Consider the following 19,281-nt stretch of genomic DNA (forward strand, 5'->3'; position numbering starts at 1 on the left):
AAATGTAAATGTAAAATGGGGTAATAATATTGCCTATATTATTGGATTGTTGTGAGGATCATATAAGTTAATATTGTGAAAACCCTTGTATATAGCAAACAATCCATAAATATCAGCTATTATTATTATATTGACTATATATGCACCCTATGTAAATAAATGTTACTATTTTTCTGTTTCAGATTCTAAACTACTAGGTCCTAGGTATTTTGGCTATTTAATTTGCTCTGTTCATCAGTGAACTAGGATGTTTCAGCCTGGGATAAGCAGAATATCTAAACACCTTTTCATTAGCAGAATATATTTTTATGATATATATTTTCTGGACTAATTTCACTTAAGGACAGTAAATAACAATTTTAGCATATCCTAGGACCCTACTGCTGCCAGAGATGCTTTTGATGCTGAATATAAGTTAGCCCCTAAATTTTCAATAACAACAACATGACTAGTGTTAATGGGACTTTAACAGCCTCCTCAAATAATTTTTGAGAGGCAGCAGGTATGAAATAATCAAGTAATGAACCAACCTATTCTTTAAGGCTAAAAGAATCAGTGATTCATTCATTCAATACATTTACGCTGGGCATTCACTAGGAACTGGAAGGTAGAGAGGAATCTGTCTGATCTTATGGAACTTCCATTTGTCTGTGAGAAGGCAATAACCAATAAATAAATAAGTGAACAAGTTAGTATCAGGTGTCATTACATGCTATGAAGAGATTAAAACAAGGAGATGTAAAGAGTGAAATGTAGGATGAGGAGGGGTTGGTGCATAGCTCATTTAGAGTGGATGCCCAAGAAAAGCCTCACTGAAGAGGTGACTTTGGAGCCAAGAATTTAATGACAAGAAAGCAGTTCTGCATAGTTAGGCGGCAGAGCATTTCAGGCAGAGGGAACAGTAAGTACCAATGTTCTAAAGTGGGAACAAACTTGTATGCTCTAGGAATAAGGCCCAAGTAGCTGAATGAGTATGAGTTAAGGGAAGAATTGTAAAAGAGGAAGACAGAGAGAGAAGTAGGGGGTCACATCATATAGGGATATGATATGGAGTATTTTATTCAAAAGATAAGAGGAAGATACCGGAGTGTTTTAGGCGACATACTCTGATTTATATTTTAGAAAGAAAGAAAACATTCTGGCTGAGATGTGAGGAGCAGATTGCACAGGATTAAGAGTGGGACCAAGAAGAATGGTTCAGAGATTACTGTAGTCAACCAGGTGAGGGATGATGAGATTTGAAGTGCAGAAGTAATGGAGATAAACTACTTGGGCAAACTTAGGATATGTTTTGGAGGTAGTGCAGCTGGAGATTGGATATGGATTGGAAGTAGGGTAAGAGAAAGGACAAAGTCAAAGATAACTTCTTGTCTTTTCATGAGACTAGTTGAGTGGATGGAGATTCCAGTTACAAGGATGAAGAAGAATGGGAAGCAAGGGTGAATTTTGGAGGAGGAAATCAGTCTCACCCCACCCAGACACATAACTGTATATGTGGTAATGTCTCCAAACTGTGTGACTGTCTATGAAAAACAAAAATGTTTTGGTTTTTTTGTCTAAGAGGAGTAAGTGTGAGCTGTGTTTGCTATGGAATGAGAAGTGAGTATCATTCCTTGCAAAAGAGAGATAGGTGAGAAGTTAAAGAAGGACTGGTGGGTAAGGATTCTTTGCCTGTCAGTGACTTATTTTCCCTAGGGCTCAACAAAGGCTTTCTTGCTTTCCTTAACTATCTATGTCCCTTTTTCTTTCCTGGCTCACATGCCCCAAAATAGCCACTGTTCCTTGGCATTGTGTAATACCCTAAATTCTGCTGAAAAACTTCTCTGGAAAAAGAGCACATGGAAGGTAAGAGCTTATTGAAAGCATCAGTGAGGACAATAGGAATGGCAAACTGAGAGTAGCTCAGCACCTCCTCATTAGTGGCCCTTGTCTAGGTGAAAGAATGAGGTGCTACAGTGTTGTAGAAGAGACAGCAACACAGGCTGCTGTCTTTGGTTTGGCATGGGGGAGGAACTGAATTTCCATTTTCTCCATTATATATAGATGTAGATTCCATATCCTATGTTTAGGTCACTCTATTTCCAAAGAGTATGAACATTAGTGCTCTAGGCATTATCAGAGAAAAGCCAAGTTATGGAGAAAGCCAGGAGGAAGTGGACAAAAAGAAAAGAGTTTTCTTAGGTCATTGGTTCTCAGAGTATGGTCCCTGGAAATGGCAACACCAGCATCATGTGGGAGTCATAAATGCAAATTATCAGCCCCATGTGGGAGTCACAAATGCAAATTATCAGCCCCACTCAAGGTCTACAGAATCAGAAACTCTGAGGGTGAAGCCCAGCAGCATGTGTTTTAACAAGTCCTTCAAGTGATTCTGATATATGCTAAAGTTGGGAACCCTTGCCCTAGGTCATAGCGAAGAAGGTAGTCAGCTAAATTAAAGTGGAATTAAAATACATAAATAAAATTGTATAAAAATTTATATCACTCATCAGATAGTGAAAATATCTACACATATAGCAAAGATTCACATTGATGTTGTCTGGAATTATGGTTTTATTTATTTATTTTTAAGATTTTATTTATTTACTTGTCAGAGAGAGAGAGAGAGAGCACAAGCAGGGGGAAATGGCAGGCAGAGGGAGAAGCAGGCTCCCTGCTGAGCAAGGAGTCCCATGTGGGACTCTGGTCCAGGACCCTGGGATTATGACCTGAGCCAAAGGCAGACACTTAACTGACTGAGCCATCCAGGCATCCTTAAATTATGGTTTTAATCAGCTATTTAAGGTATATCAGGTTATTCAAGCTTTCTAGTTTGTCTTAAATAAATGTATACATATTTGGAAAAAAGAGACTGTCACTTTTGAAGTTGCAAATCTCACTGTTTTAGTAGTTTTTCTTCCTTAAAGTAAGATGCTATTTATGAGATGCTTATATTGAAGCAAAGATATTTTTAGTGATGGTCTTAGTGTTTTTCATTTTGCCTTTTTATTTTCAGTTAAGAATAAAAAACAATCTTAGAATACTTTTTCCTAATATGCCTAATTTTTTAAAAAAATTTTTTAAAAATTAAAAATTTTAGTATTTTTTTAAATTAAAAAAAAAAAGCAAATATGGCAATAGCCACCCCTAAGTTAAAAGAATAGTTATCTGTTAGAGAGAAGAAATAATTCATTCATCAGTGAAAACATTTATTTTTCTTGGAAAAGACAGTGCTAATTATTTTATTGTGTATTTGTGTATCTACCTTCTAAAGTCACCAAATGACAATAGTCCACAGCTATCCAAGGATGATTTTTGAAATATAGGAAAATGGTAAAGTAGAAAGTAAAAGGGGAAAATAAAATAGCATTAGTGATACTAATAATATAGTGCTAGCATAACACTTCTGATAATTGATAAATGCATTATAAGGGTAGCTTTCTGAAATTAAGAGAACATTAAGAACTGATATATACTGGAATACTTAAACTCTGAATTTTTAAATGCAAGGAGCAGAAAATTGTATTTAAACACATAGCCATATTAAGTATTCATGGTAAGTTATCTATAGATTATTAAAATCAAAAGGAAACCCTAGAAAACTGTTTTTTGTCACTAATTTCAGTACTCTTTTTTCTCATAAATTTCACTAAAGTTACTGACAAATAGTTTCTGTTCTGTATCTGATACAAATATTGCTAAACAATGATATTCTTTCATTTATAAATATTTATCAAGCACTTACTATATTTGAGAGATTCTAAGGCTCTGAGATATAGAAGTGAACAAAAAATAAACAGCCTGTATTCATGGAGCTCAATATCCAGAGGGAAGTCAAATATGAACAATTATATAAATACATAGTGATATGTGATAATAAAACATTTAGAAAGTGATGAAGTATGCTATTTTATAAAGATGATTAAGAAAAGTTTTGTTTAAAATTTCTTTTGTATTGTTTTTTGAGGAAGAAACATAAGAGTACATATCTGAATAAAGTATGTACTGGGGGCAATGAGCCACCTGATTACCTGACAGATCATCCCAGGCAGAGGGAAGAGCAGGCCCTAAGGTAGGAATATACTTGAGATTCTAAACATATTATGGAGGCCAAGATGGCTGGAATGGAGTGAGTAAGGGGGAGAGTGGTCAGAGCTCAGATAAAGAGCAAAGAACAGGTCATGCAAGGTCCTGAAGGACAGGATGAAGAGTTTGACTTTGTTCTATGTATAATGGAACACATATTTTGAGGTGAACAGACTACTGTAGGATGAGAATGTAGTCAGAACCAGGGAATTGACTACCACAGTAGTCAACACAGTCTAAATGGGTGGCATTGGTGTTTGGTGGTAGAGTAGTTAAGTGATTGGATTCAGGATGTATTTTAAAGACCAAGATAGTTGGGGTGTTGGGTATGAAAGAAGTAGAAAGTGACTTTTAGCATCTGGTGGATGAAGGAGCCATTTGCTGGTATGAAAGACACCAGGGAGGAACAGGTTTGGGGTTGAGGAAAACCAAGAGGTCAGTAGTCAACATGTTGAGTGTCAGATGCCTTTTAGATATCCCCGTAGAGATGTCTAAGCCACATTTAGGCAATTTGTGTCTTGAGTTGAGGCAGTGTACGTGGTTATAGATGTTGGTAGATTGATAGAGTGGATGAGGGGGATGTAAAATCAGTCTTTAGACTCTATTTTTTCAATGAGAAAAAGAAAAATAGCAAAGTCATCAGCGAAGAGTGAGGGATAGATGTGCTGGATTTAAGGAAGACAGGAGAAAATACGAAACAGAAGCCTTAGAGATGGGGGATAATAAATTTGACTAGGGAGATATTCAGCTTTGCAGAGAAACACTGAAGGCCTAATTGAGGCTTGTGATCATGAAATTAAAATGAGACTGGTTGTGTTTATTTCAAGCCACATTTCAGCTACTCGGGTGCAGGGACCGAATAGTGGAGAACTGTATTCAGTCAGGGTTGAGGTTTCACCACTAAACTGGATGGAGTGCAAGAGGAGTAACTAAATGGAAGGTCTATATGAGGCAGTGATTTTACATGACCCTCAAACCCTTATCTGCAATTCCCAAATCCAAAAAATCTGAAAACCTAAAGCTTTTTCAGTAGTTTGGTGCTCAAATTCAGTTAGTAGGAAAACCTGTCTGGACCTGATGTGAAGTTATTTATGTTCTTTATTAACCCCATTTAATGTGAATATTCATGTTTTGCTGCATAAATAATAATATGCTTGAAAACAATGTATTTTCCCAGTCTCAGCTGGAGGTATCCTATAATATATGATATGTAGGTCTGTGTCCTATATGACATGTATGTCTGTGTGTGTAGTAGTATATTTCCACAATTAAAAAAAGCAACCCTGAATTCTGCCTCAAAGTCTTCCAATAAATTGAAGAGGAGAAGACATTTCCCAACTCATTCTATGAAGCCAGCATTACCCTGATACCAAAGCAAGACAAGGACACTACAAGAAAACTACAGACCAATATTCCTGATGAATATTGATGTAAAAATCTTCAACAGAATACTAGCAAATAGAATTCAAGAGTACATTAAAGGATTATATAGTATGACCAAGTAGGAATTATTCCTGGAATGCAAGGATGTTTCAACATAAAAATTGATCAATGTAATAACAACATTAACAGACTGAAGGGGAAAACTCCCACATGATCATCTCAATTAATGTAGAAAAAGCATTTGACAAAATTCAATACCTTTTCATGTTCAAATCACTCATAAACTAGGAATAGATAGCAACTACCTCAACATAACAAAAACCATATGTAAAAAGCCCACAGCTAACCACATTCTTAACAGTTAAAGGCTGAAAGCTTTGCCTCTAATATTAGGAACAAGGCAAGGATGTCACTCCACCATTGCTATTCAACATAGTACTAGAAGTCCTAGCCAGAGCAATTAGGCAAGAAAAAGAAATAAAAGACATCTAACTTGGAAAGGAGAGATAAAATTATCTCTGCTTACAGATGACATGATCTAATATGTAGAAAACTCTAAGATTCTACAAAAAATTTTAGAATAAATTTAGCAAAGTTGCAAGATACAATATCAACACAAACAAGTCAGTTGCATTTCTATATACTAACAATGAACAAGCCTAAAAGAAAATTAAGGAAGCAATTCCATTCAAAACAGCATCAAAAAAATAAAGCACTTAGAAATAAACTTACCAAGGAGGCATAAGACAAACATTGAAAACGACATAAGTTTGCTAAGAGAAATTAAAGAAGATAAAAATAAATAGACATCATGTGTTCACGAAGTGAAAGATTCAATATTGCTAAAATGTTAATAGTACCCAAAGTGATTACAGATTCAGTACAATTCCTATTAAAATCCCAGTGGCATTTTTTTCTTCAGAAATAGAAGAATTCTCTGAAATTCATTCGGAATCTGAGGGACTCTGACTAGCCACAACAATCTGGAGAGATAAAAACAATGTTGTAGATCTCACATTTCCTAATATCAAAATTTTTTTACAAAGCTATAGTAATTAAGACAGTGTAGTAATGGAATAAAGACAGACATGAAACAGAACAGAGAGCTAGGCAGTAAACCTTCATATATGGTCAAATGGTCTTCAACAACAGTGCCAAGACCATTCAGTGGAGGGAAAGGACAGTCTTTTCAACCAATTTGACTGGGAAAATTGGATATCCACATATAAAAGAATAAAGTATACTATATACAAAAGTTAACTCAATGTTAATGACCTAAATGTAAGACCTGAAAGTATAAAAACTCCTAGAAGAGAACATAGAGAAAAGCTTTATGATATTGGATTTGGTGATGATTTCTTGGATATGATACCAAAAGCATAGACAAAAAAGTAAAAATAGATAAACTGTGCCACATCAAAATTTAAAGCTTCTGTGTATCAAAGGGCATTATCAAGAGAATGAAAAAGCAACACATGGAAGGGAGAAAATATTGGCAAATTATGTAGCTGATAAGTGGTCGATATCTAGAATATATAAAGAACTCTTACAATTCAACAATAAAAAGTCAAATGATTCTCTTTAAAGGGGTACCTTGGGTGGCTTTTGATTTTGGCTCAGGTCATGATCTCTAGGTTGTGAGATCGAGTCCTGTGACAGCTCTGTGCTGGGCATGGAGCCTGCTTAAGATTCTCTCTCTCCCTCTCCCTCAGCCTCTCCTCACCCTTGTGCACGCATGTACACATGCTCTCTCTCTCTCTCAAAAAATAAAAATAAAAAAAATGGGCAAAGGACTTGAATACACATTTCCCCAAAGAAGATATAAATGACCAATAAGCACATGAAAAGATGCTCAACATCACTAACCATAAGGGAAATGTAAATCAAAACCACAATGAGATAGCACCTCACACCCACTAGGATGGTTAATATAAAAAGCACCCACCAACCCAGCAACACAGAAAAATCACAAGTGTTGGTGATGATGTGGAGAAATTAGACTCTTGTGCACTTATACCTAAAAGAACTGAAAGCAGGATATCAAGATACTTGTACACCCATGTTCATAGCAGCATTATTCACAATAGCCAAAAGTTGTAAGCAACCCAGTGTCCATCATGGATAAATGTATAAACAAAATGTGGCATATACATACAATAGAAAATTATTCAGCCTTAAACAGGAAGGAAATTCTGACACATGCTACATGAGGATGAACCTTTAGGATGTTAAACTAAGTGAAATAAGCCAGTCACAAAAAGACAAATACTGCAGGATTCTACTTATATGAGATGCTTAGAGTAATCACATCATAGAACAGAGGGGAGCCTGGGTGGCTCAGTTGTTAAGCATCTGCCTTCGGCTCAGATCATGATCCTAGGGTCCTGGGATCGAGCCCCGCATCAGGCTCCCTGCTCCATGGAGAGCCTGCTTCTCCCTCTCCCACTCCCCCTGCTTGTGTTCCTGCTCTCGCTGTGTCTCTCTGTCAAAAAAAAAAAAAAAAAAAATCAGAACAGAAACTAGAATGGTGGTTGCCAGGGGCTGGGAGGAGAGGAGAAGTGGATAGTTGTTTTGTGGGTATAGAGTTTCAGTTTTGCAAGATGAAAGAGTTCTGGAGATTGATTGTACAATACGTGTACTAAGGTGTACTAACACTAATCAACTGTACACTTAGAATAGTTATTTTATGTATATTTTACCACAATTAAACAAACAAAACCCCTTGAATTCTGGAACACATTTGTTCCCAAGGTTTTGAAAAAGGAACTGTGCTCCTGTAGTGTAGCCATCAACTCTCAGCTAACTAAGAAGGGATATGAGGATGTGAATGATGAACAGTGAAAGGGGCACATGGGTTTGCGGTCCTGGTGGGACTGAAGCATTGATGGAGTAACTTGGAAAGCCCCAGGTGGTCTTCAGAGACTTGGAAGCTTAAACTTTTAATTTGGAAAAGACATAGTCCAGATTATGACCATGGGAGTAGAGAGAGGGTGTATGTAGTTACTGGAGCAAAAAAAAATCTAAATAATCGGATTGAGAAGCTAGAATTCATGCATACTGAAATCTCTGAGATCTGGAGAGAAAGGCCACTAGCCACTTCTCCATCCTCATCTCCTATTATTCTCCCAGTGAAAATGTAGCAATAAGGAAAGGGAAGGATACCCACCACCCCAACTAGGACCAACATAATTGTGTTGAGGGAGAAAATGCTTGAGAGGGCTTCAGGGGAAGTTCTCAGGAGAAAACTAGATTTCAGCTACAGTGAGGGTAAAGGTAACATTTGGAGAAGTAGGACCCCAGGAGAGGTGATTAGAAAGAAAGTAAGGGTCCAGGGGATGGAGAAACCACCCATTTTATAACCAAAGTCTTGGGGAGATGGTAGTAACATGTTTAATTAAATCTGTAAACCCTTATTGTACATGCTGCATGCAAAGCATTGCATTAGAAAAGATTAAAAGATATTTTCTTGCTTCTCTGGGCTTGGAGCTAGTTTGCAGTGACATGGCTAAATGCACCAAGAATGTTGAAATCATTGGTAAATATGAGACCTATTATGGTGGCCTCCCTCAGGAGAATGGTGAAGAAAATTGAAATAAGCCAGCACACCAAGTACATTTGCTCCTTCTGTGGCAAAACCAAGATGAACAGACGAGATATGGGGATCTGGCACTGTTGTTCCTGCAGAAAAATGGAAGCTGGTGATACCTGGACCTATACCACCACTTTTGCCGTCACAGTAAAGTCCGCCATCAGACGACTGAGGGAATTGAAAGACCAGTAGAAGTTCCACCATTTGAAACACTGCTAGCCTATTACAAAAGCCTTCATTTATATAACAACAACAGCAACAAAGATACTTTCTTACCCTTTAGAAGCTCATGAAATCAAATTTAAGCAATATCAAACAGAGACTTCACAAAGCTAAAAAAAAAAATCAGAACTTTTGGAAATTCTAAATTCCAGTAACTGTATTTAGTACATGGTAGGCATTGTATTGAATGAATGAAATTTTTAATACAAAGATCTTTTAAATCTTAATGGGCTTAGTTATTCTACTTTGTAAATTGGGGGTAGTAACTAGCTATTTAAATAACCGTTAACATCCTTTACAGAAATGTTGGGAGGAATAAAATGATGCAAAGGGATTTCACAAAGACTAAATTATCACATAACTGTAAGACATGATTATGAATACGAATTATGAATATAATGACATAAATCAAGGTACCAAAATATGTGAAAAACATCAATCTACTGGAACAAGATATTTATCTCAAAAACAAAAAGACTGTGTCTGTCTAGTTGAAATACAGAGTGCAACTGAGCACTCTTGGAACTCTGGTGAAACTGCTCAGTGCTGAGAGCTGGGCTACCTTTTCCTTGTTTTCAGAGTTTTCATTGTTGCTCTTGGTGGTGATTGTCATAATGGCCCCTCAGTGGTACACTTGAATTGCTCCCTAAAGGGGCATCAGTTACTCCCTGGTAGTACATTAGATACCTGGGGATTTATCATTTCTGTGATCATGATCATTCTTTAATACTAAAGAAAATAATACACAAAAATCCTGAAAATATTAGATCTTTACACAAGACAAAATGTCTTTAACTGTGTGTATGTGTGTGTGTGTGTGTGTGTGTGTTTAGAAGGTGCATGTTGGGGGAATAGAGGAGTAGATGACACTCTTTTTGTGAACTGTGGAGTTGTAAAGCCAGAAAGAAAAAAACTGGGAAAGAGACGCTATACTTCGGTGGGTTTAAAAAAATTACAATGTAAATAGTAATTATTATGAAAGATAATCAGAATTTACCAAGTCTACAATGGGGTTAGAGATGGGGAAAGGTGTTTTTAGCCAGATAATATCTTATTTGCAAAGGAGTCATGAAACAATATGGCACGTTTAGTGAACAGAAGTTACTTTACTCTGGCTGCAGTGTAGAGTCCTTGGTATTTTCACGTCCATTGTCTGAGCTCTATGATGTTGGTACTAAGGAAGTTTAAAAAAACAGATACTCCTTTGGAAGTTGGTGAGATATATGAGCAGTCTACCCTGGCATGTTTTCTCATTTTTTTAGTACATTTTTTTTATTATGTTATGTTAATCACCATACATTATATCATTAGTTTTTGATGTAGTCTTCCATGATTCATTGTTTGCATATAACACCCAGTGCTCCATTCAGTACGTGCCCTCTTTAATACCCATCACCAGGCTAACCCATCCCCCACACCCCACCCCTCTAGACCCCCAGTTTGTTTCTCAGGATCCACAGTCTCTCATGGTTCGTCTCCCCCTCTGATTTCCCCCCCTTCATTTTTCCCTTCCTACTATCTTCTTCTTTTTTTTTTTTTTTTACATATAATGTAATATTTGTTTCAGAGGTACAGATCTGTGATTCAACAGTCTTGCACAATTCATAGCGCTCACCATAGCACATACCCTCCCCAATGTCTATCACCCAGCCACCCCATCTCTCCCACACCCCACCACTCCAGCAACCCTCAGTTTATTTCCTGAGATTAAGAATTCCTCATATCAGTGAGGTCATATGATACATGTCTTTCTCTGACTTATTTCGCTCAGCATAATACCCTCCAATTCCATCCATATTGTTGCAAATGGCAACATTTCATTCCTTTTGATGGCTGCATAATATTCCATTGTATATATATACACCACTTCTTCTTTATCCATTCATCTGTCGATGGACATCTTGGCTCTTTCCATAGTTTGGCTATTGTGGACATTGCTGCTATAAACATCGGGGTGCATGTACCCCTTTGGATCCCTACATTTGTATCTTTGGGGTAAAGACCCAGTACCGCAATTGCTGGGTAATAGGGCAGCTCTATTTTCAACTTTTTGATGAACCTCCATACTGTTTTCCAGAGTGGCTGCACCAGCTTGCATTCCCACCAACAGTCTAGGAGGGTTCCCCTTTCTCCGCATCCTCACCAACATCTGTCGTTTCCTGACTTGTTAATTTTAGCCATTCTGACTGGTGTGAGGTGGTATCTCATTGAGGTTTTGATTTGAATTTCCCTGATGCCGAGCGATGTTGAGCACTTTTTCATGTGTCTGTTGGCCATTTGGATGTCTTCTTTGGAAAAATGTCTGTTCATGTCTTCTGCCCATTTCTTTTTTTTTTTTTTAATTCTTATGTTAATCCCCATACATTACATCATTAGTTTTAGATGAAGTGTTCCATGATTCATTGTTTGTGCATAACACCCAGTGCTCCATGCAGAATGTGCCCTCCTCAATACCCACCACCAGGCTAACCCATCTTCCCACCCCTCTCCCCTCTAGAACCCTGTTTGTTTTTCAGAGTCCATCGTCTCTCATGGTTCGTCTACCCCTCCGATTTCCCCCGATTCATTCTTCCCCTCCCGCTACCTTCTTCTTCTTTTTTTTTTCTTAACATATATTGCATTATTTGTTTCAGAGGTACAGATCTGTGATTCAACAGTCTTGCACAATTCACAGCGCTTACCAGAGCACATACCCTCCCCAGTGTCTATCACCCAGTCACCCCATCCCTCCCACCCCACCCCCCACTCCAGCAACCCTCAGTTTGTTTCCTGCAATTAAGAATTCCTCATATCAGTGAGATCATATGATACATGTCTTTCTCTGTTTGACTTATTTTACTCAACATAATACCCTCCAGTTCCATCCACGTCGTTGCAAATGGCAAGATCTCATTCCTTTTGATGGCTGCATAATATTCCATTGTATATATATATACCACATCTTCTTTATCCATTCATCTGTTGATGGACATCTTGGCTCTTTCCACAGTTTGGCTATTGTGGACATTGCTGCTATAAACATCGGGGTGCACGTACCCCTTCGGATCCCTACTTTTAAACAGGAAGCTATTAAAAATGTGTTCTGCACTCCAGTACTGTTGTTGTGTGTTTGTTTTTGCTTTCAGGCAAAGTACCATAGGACTAGGTCCTACTTTGGAAATGCCTGTAGCCACAAAAAGCATGATCTAGCCACAAATAAATTAAGATTAAATGTACAGTAAGATTAATTCAAACCTTCTTTTCTCCAAGCCCACAGATAGTTTAGTTTCTCTTAGAAGAGGATGCTTCTACCTTTCCTGTGCTTTAAGAAAACAGGGGATTTCCTCCAAATAAAGAAATCCACACATTCATTAGGATCCCCTTTACTCAAGACATTCTACTTGAGATGAGAACTATACAAAAAAGTTTCTAAAGCATCTATAATTAATTGAGCAGATAAAACGTGAACTGTATGCTATGGAATGATCTCAGCTGTAGAGACCATAGAGCAGTGAGCTACTGCTAACCAAGAAGGGAAGACACCATAAGGTCGGAGGGAAGGGAGATCACTGTGGGAGAGTGCAATGGGAGGGCTTTGGGGAGAAGGAATTTGAGGTAGGCCTGGGAACAGGAGTGATATTTAGGATAATAGGAAAGAGGGATCAATTAAAACTGAATAAGCAAGAACGAGGAAGTAGGAAAGAAGCCCTTCTATTTGGGGAACAAGGGGTAGAAGAGTTTGACTGTAGTGGATGTCTGTGTAGGTGTGGGAGTAGTAAGAAGTAAGGTTACTATGACATTTTTAGGCTAGACTGTGAAGAATATTAGATTCTCTCCACCCAACTTTGATTTTATCCTGTTGTCACTGAGAACTGAGGGTTTCTGAATTGGGCAGTGATATGTTCAAACAGATGCTTAAGAAAAACTCATCCAGCCATGAATCTTTAGGAGACAGGGAAGCAAAGAGGCAGGAGGGCTAGGTAAGGCATTATTGGAACATCATGTCACTCTGATGGAGAGCTATGGTTAATCTTTAATGGCCCTTAGGAGTTTAAAAACACTTCCAAAGCACATACTTTAAACTTAGAGTTTAGAAACATACTTCCATTGGGCTTGCTGTTTGAAACTAAAATACACATTATAAATCCTTCAACAGAAAATCCTGCCAGTAATAACTGAAATACATTCAGATACCAACCACTATCACCACTTCCCCCGACCATGTTCTTACTTCATGGCCACCGTCAACTCTCACCCAGTTTATTTCAGGAACCTCTCTTTTCCCACCCTTTCTCCAGCATATAGCAGCCAGGGTGATCCTTTTGAAATTTAAGTCAGTCAATATCACTCTTCTACTCAGAACCCTCCAAGAGTCTCTCCTTCACACACAACACAGTTCAGAATCCTGATGCCAGCCTCAGAGCTGCCTCTGCCTTATTTACTACTCCCCCTCCCCATTCTGCTGCAGCTGCACCATCTCACTCTCACACCAGTGTGCTCCCACCTCAGGCCTTTGCTTTTACTGTTCCCTCTGCCAGAAGTCTCTTTCCTATGGTATTTGTAGGACTAACTCCCTCCTTACCCACATAGGGGTCTATTCAAATGTTATCAGAGACCTTGTCCCTAACCATCCTGTACCAAATAAGACCAACTTTTATCAATTCCCTCTTTACTCTTAAAAACAAAAACAAAACAAAACAAAAACCCTGCTTTTATCAGTTGATTAGTTGATTATTATCTTCCCCACCAGAACATCAGCTTTTTGAGTGCAGAGAATTTTTTTGTTGTTTATGGCTGTCTCCCCAGTTCTTAGAACAGCAGAGTTTTGTTTTGTTTTGTTCTGTTGCATTAGGTTTCCATTCTCCCCGTGCATTTGGGTGAGGCCATGTGACAGTTTCAGACAATGGAAAATGTATGCCACCCTGTGCCACTTCCAGGTCTGGCTTATTAAAGAAAAGAAAAAGAAGCAAACCAAGTGAAACAAAACAAAACCCCATTCTGCACATGATCTTCTATGCTCTTTCCCTTTCTGTCTGCTAGATGCAAATGCTCAGGGATACCTTGGAATCCACATGCTGAAGCTTGGTCTAGCGTCTCTGAATGACAGCACAGAGCAGAGCTGCCACTGACTTGAACTCCCACCTGTTGATTTTGAGCCATTTTACACGGCGTCTGTCTGTTAACATGCAATATTGGTCACGTTCTTACACTTTAAAAAAAATTCATTGCTTGTGTGAAGTTCAAATTTAACTGGGCATTTTGTATTTTTAATTGCTTAATCTGGCCACCCTTCAATAAGAAGAATCACATTTAAAGTCCTTACATATCCACACAGAAACTTGTACATGAATGTTTATAGCAGCCATTATTCATAATAGCCAAAAGTTGGAAACAGCTCCAACGTCCATCAGCAGACAAATGTATGAACAAAATGTAGTATATCCATGTAAGGAATATTATGTGGCCATACTACAACATGGATCAACCTGGAAAATGTTACGCTAAGTGAAAGAAGTGAGTCACAAAAACCCATATACTATACCATATACTATATGATTTCATTCATGTGAAAATCCAGAAGAGGGGAATCCATTGAGACAAAGCATAGATTAGTGGTTGTTGAGGCTGGGGTAGGGGGAATGGGAGAATAGGGAGGCTAATAACTAAAGGACTCATGGTTTCTTCTCGAGGTGATAAAAATGTTCTAAAATTGACTGGAGCTAGTCACACACTTCTGTGAATAGTCTAAAAACCATTGAGCTGTACACTTTAAATGTACAATTATACATGTATAATTATAGTATGTGAATTATATCTCAATAAAGCTGGTTTAGTGTTTGTTTGTTTTTTAAAGATTTTATTTATTTATTTGACAGAGACACAGCAAGAGAGGGAACACCAGCAGGGGGAGTGGGAGAGGGAGAAGCAGGCTCCCCACTGAGCAGGGAGCCCCACGCGGGGCTCGATCCTAGGACCCCGGAATCATGACCCGAGCCAAAGGCACACACCTAATGACTGAGCCACCCAGGCACCCCCGTTTTTTTTTTTAAGTCCTTACGTGACTTCATGTCCCTGCATGCTCTAACCTCTGGACCACTGTTCTGATGCCTTTGCTACTACCGAGGAAAGCATTTTAAGCATTCCAGAAAGTGCTCTTGAAAAGAGGGAGTTTAAATTGTGATACTGTATAAAAAAGCAAACAAATTAAAACCTTTACTCTTCTTGGAAGTAGTGGTTGACAAATAAAGGAATTTTTTCAGTCTCTAAATATAATTTTCCCTGAAAAAGTATATATATAAATCATGAATATGTATCTCCATAAAGCTTTTCAATTTTCTCTCTTAAAATCTTCATTATTTTCTACTACTCAAAAACAATCCTTCCAAATCCCTTTCCTTAGTTAAAATAGATTAATTACATAACTTCTAGAAAGTACTTTGGGAAACATTTTTTTACATTTTTCTCCATACAGTCACAACATTTTCTATACTATCCATCCATTATAAATTTGTTGTAATGTGTAAGGAATACCAACATCTTCCTTTTTTTTTTTAGCTCACACAATTGGTATTACCATGACAACTTACCAGTAGAAGGGTAAAATTGGTTAAATTCTCCTACTATTTTATTTTATTTATAGCATTTAGTTTTTAATGTGTGGCTCTGCAGTTCAGATGAAAATGCAATAGGTTTAAAAGGTTTTTATCATAAAATATATGAATTCTTAAAGTGAAGTAAGTCATCTATCATTTGGATTTGAAAAAAGCAACAATTAGAGTGATTGCATTAAATAGTATTTTTAACATGAACAGATAAAATTTTCATATTCTTGTTTCATTTTGAAAAGTTACCCATGAGGGGCGCCTGGGTGGCTCAGTCGTTAAGCGTCTGCCTTCGATTCAGGTCATGGTCCTAGGGTCCTGGGATCCCCTGCTCCACGGGAAGCCTGCCTCTCCCTCTCCCATTCCCCCTGCTTGTGTTCCCTCTCTTGCTGTCTCTCTCTCTGTCAAATAAATAAATAAAATCTTTAAAAAAAAGAAAGAAAAAGAAAAGTTACCCATGAAAAAATGAGCAAAAATCTTTTTCTTTGTAGGTATCAGTGAATGAACTCAAACAATTTTTATCACACATATTGGAACGAAGAAAACTGATTAAAGTGATCTATCAAAGAGAAGATGCCTTAGGAAAAAAGAAGATTCAACGTAAATTAAGAATAAAAGGAATTCAAAATAAAGATCTCTCAAAAAGAAATAAAAATCATTGTAAGTAGGGGCACCTGGGTGGCTTAGTCGGTTAAGTGTCCGACTCTTGGTTTCAGCTCAGATCATGATCTTGGGGTCCTGGGATCAAACCAGGTCAGGCTCAACACGGAGTCTACTTGAGAATTCTCTGCGCCTCTCTCCACACTCTCTTTCCCTCTCTCTCTCAAATAAATAAGTAAATCTCTAAAAAATCATTGTTAAGTAGAATTCCCTCTACCATGTAAATTAAAAATGACTTCATGTAATCTAAAATAAAATTTTAGAGCTACTTTCTGAGAAGTCTTAGAATATAGTCATAAATATTCATACACACAAAAGCTTTAAATTTTTTAGCTTCTTTTAGATTCAGAATTCATTCTGATGATAATAAGCAAGGTTGATAATTAGGACTCCTGGATAAAAAAAAATGTCCAAAATTATGTGGATAAAACATTTATCAGTTATTCTGCTAATAGGAACCCTCAGACTTTAAACAAAATCAAAATTAATATAGTGTCCTTTTTTTTTTCTAGTCTAGCAATCTAAATCTCTTCCTAGTAAAGACATAGCCAGTTAGTTGATAGACTTCTCTGGATGCAAGAAGGGTCTAGAAAATATAAACAATGTTTCCATAGCTACTATGTACAGGAGTTAACTGGCCCTCAGTTATAAAATTTAGGAATCATTTCTAGCATTTAAGTCTGTTTCATGAAAGCTTTCTCTTTTATAATAGGTATGTATGAATTGCTATTTTATTAACATCTTATTTAAGAGAGGGAAACTGACAGAGAAAAATTAAGGATATCAGTTTTTAATGGCATTATAAAAATATATACATATCTTAAATTTATTTTAAATCTAAATCATATACATTGAAACATTCATTTGACCATTTTTTGACATAGAAATATGACTTGCCTTTTATTTAGCTTTGGTCTACTGATTGGCATTTGTAGTATAAACCACACTCAAATGCATCATCCATGATCTCCCATCTCAAGTTTTTAATGAAACAAGGAACTAAAGACACTTATGGAACAATCTGTGAGCAGAATCCTTCCAGATATTTGCAGACTTTTTCCTCAGTCATTTATAGATGCTTCACATACAATTAAAGTGGATAATTTTTAAAGGCTCTCCTTTATCAAGTTTTCTCACTGGTTTTCAATAACATTATATAGAAACACATTTTCTTTTTGCACTTGTATGTAATCAGTTTACATGGTGGGTTTTTTTTTTTTTTTTTGGTCTATTATTCTTGTCTTTATTTTTTTAATTTTTTTAAATTTTATTTTATTATGTTAGTTTTATTATGTTAGTCACCATTACATCATTAGTTTTTGACGTAGTAATCCATAATTCATTGCTTGTGTATAACACCCAGCGCTCTGAATTGTGCAAGACTGATGAATTACATGTTTTTTAGTTAAATTCCATAGTTATAAACAGTAAAACTGGCACAGATAGGTTTGGGAACAAACACTCCTGATCTTTGGTAAGCATGCAAGGTGGGGGAACAGAAATGTAAGCATTTACTAAAGAGAATGCCACAATCTGCAAGCATTCGGTATGCTGTGGACATCAGTAAGTAAGTTGGATAGAAGAAATGAAAAGTATTGATTAATTTGGCAAGTAAGATAGGTAGAGATTGTTGAAGGAGCTTCTGCTGTCTAAAAGAGTAAATAAATGAATCACTATATTGTACACCTGAAACTAATATAAAACGGTATGTTAATTATACCAGAATTTTAAAAATAAGATAAAAAATAAAAGGGAAAGTAGTGCCACCCTTCAAAAAAGTACTTATATGGAAGTGGTTATATTACACCTAAGAATAATAAATAACAAGCTATCTCTAATTAAGCATTTTCCATATTGTTTTAAGTGTTTTACCCAATTTTAAGGTAGGTTATATTATCTCTACTTGATAAGATGTGAAACCTGCAGCACAGAGCAATAATTTGCTTAGCATCGCAGAAATTATTTAGTAGGAAAACTAGAATTTGAACTCAGATGGTCTGGTGCCAAAGTCCTCTAGCTTTTAGCCATTATGCCATATGCCTCTCACAAAAGTAAGCTAACAATATCGAGAAATTTTAATCTCATGCTTCTCAATATGGCTTTGAGCAAATATGGAACTATATGATAAAGATGATGCAATTTCCTGAGCACCAAATTTACTTGAAGGTTTAAAACGGAAGTAAATAATAGCAAATAGTTGAAAACATCTTTATTTTAGAACTAACAGCTATAATGTATGCAAGAGATTTCAAAATTCATATTTTGATATCATACCTAAGACTTCAAAGACATGCCTTCCTGTTTTCCAGACCTCTAGAGAATGTACATGCATTCATCACAGGCTATCTAAATGTCCCAAGGACATTTAAGAAGCCCTGTCTTATAACAATCATAATATCCATTTCTGAAGATTTACATAAATCAGAAAATGTTTCTTTCTGACAGAAGTACATCTAGAAAGGTGATCATGGCTAATAAGGGCAACAGATAGAAATTGAGAACTAAGGGATTCCAGAGGAGAGAGAGATTAGTTTTGGAGCTGGAAGGACTCATTGATTCTAGTTGATAATTTTTTTATGAGAGTCTTGCTTTGATAAAGATTTTTAATTTTTCTAATCTTAATATCTTAAGAGTATTTTCCTCCACATTTACTCCAAAAGACTGCTTCACTGCTCAGTTGAAGAGTTCTGGATATGACATAAAAATGTTGATATGTGTATTAACTTGAAGTATCAAGTAGAGTTCTGACAGGAAGCAAATGGCACATTTAAACTGAGTCAT

The 19,281-nt window shown here is 36.8% G+C and overlaps 1 protein-coding gene and 1 pseudogene across 1 annotated transcript in view; both read left to right on the plus strand.

The window, feature by feature from the left end:
• Positions 1 to 19,281, plus strand: part of SEL1L2 (SEL1L2 adaptor subunit of ERAD E3 ligase) — a 110,940-nt gene that overhangs the window by 14,072 nt on the left and 77,587 nt on the right. Inside the window, exon 2 of the mRNA XM_035005820.1 lies at positions 16,332 to 16,500. The gene's annotated coding sequence lies outside the window, so the exon portion shown is untranslated. The remainder of the gene's footprint in view (positions 1 to 16,331; positions 16,501 to 19,281) is intronic.
• On the plus strand, positions 8,950 to 9,229 carry LOC118011226 (annotated as a pseudogene).

This window comes from Mirounga leonina, unplaced genomic scaffold (assembly GCF_011800145.1).
Source record: "Mirounga leonina isolate KUSES-001 unplaced genomic scaffold, KU_Mleo_1.0 Mir_150, whole genome shotgun sequence".
In the NCBI taxonomy this organism is placed as follows: domain Eukaryota; kingdom Metazoa; phylum Chordata; class Mammalia; order Carnivora; family Phocidae; genus Mirounga; species Mirounga leonina.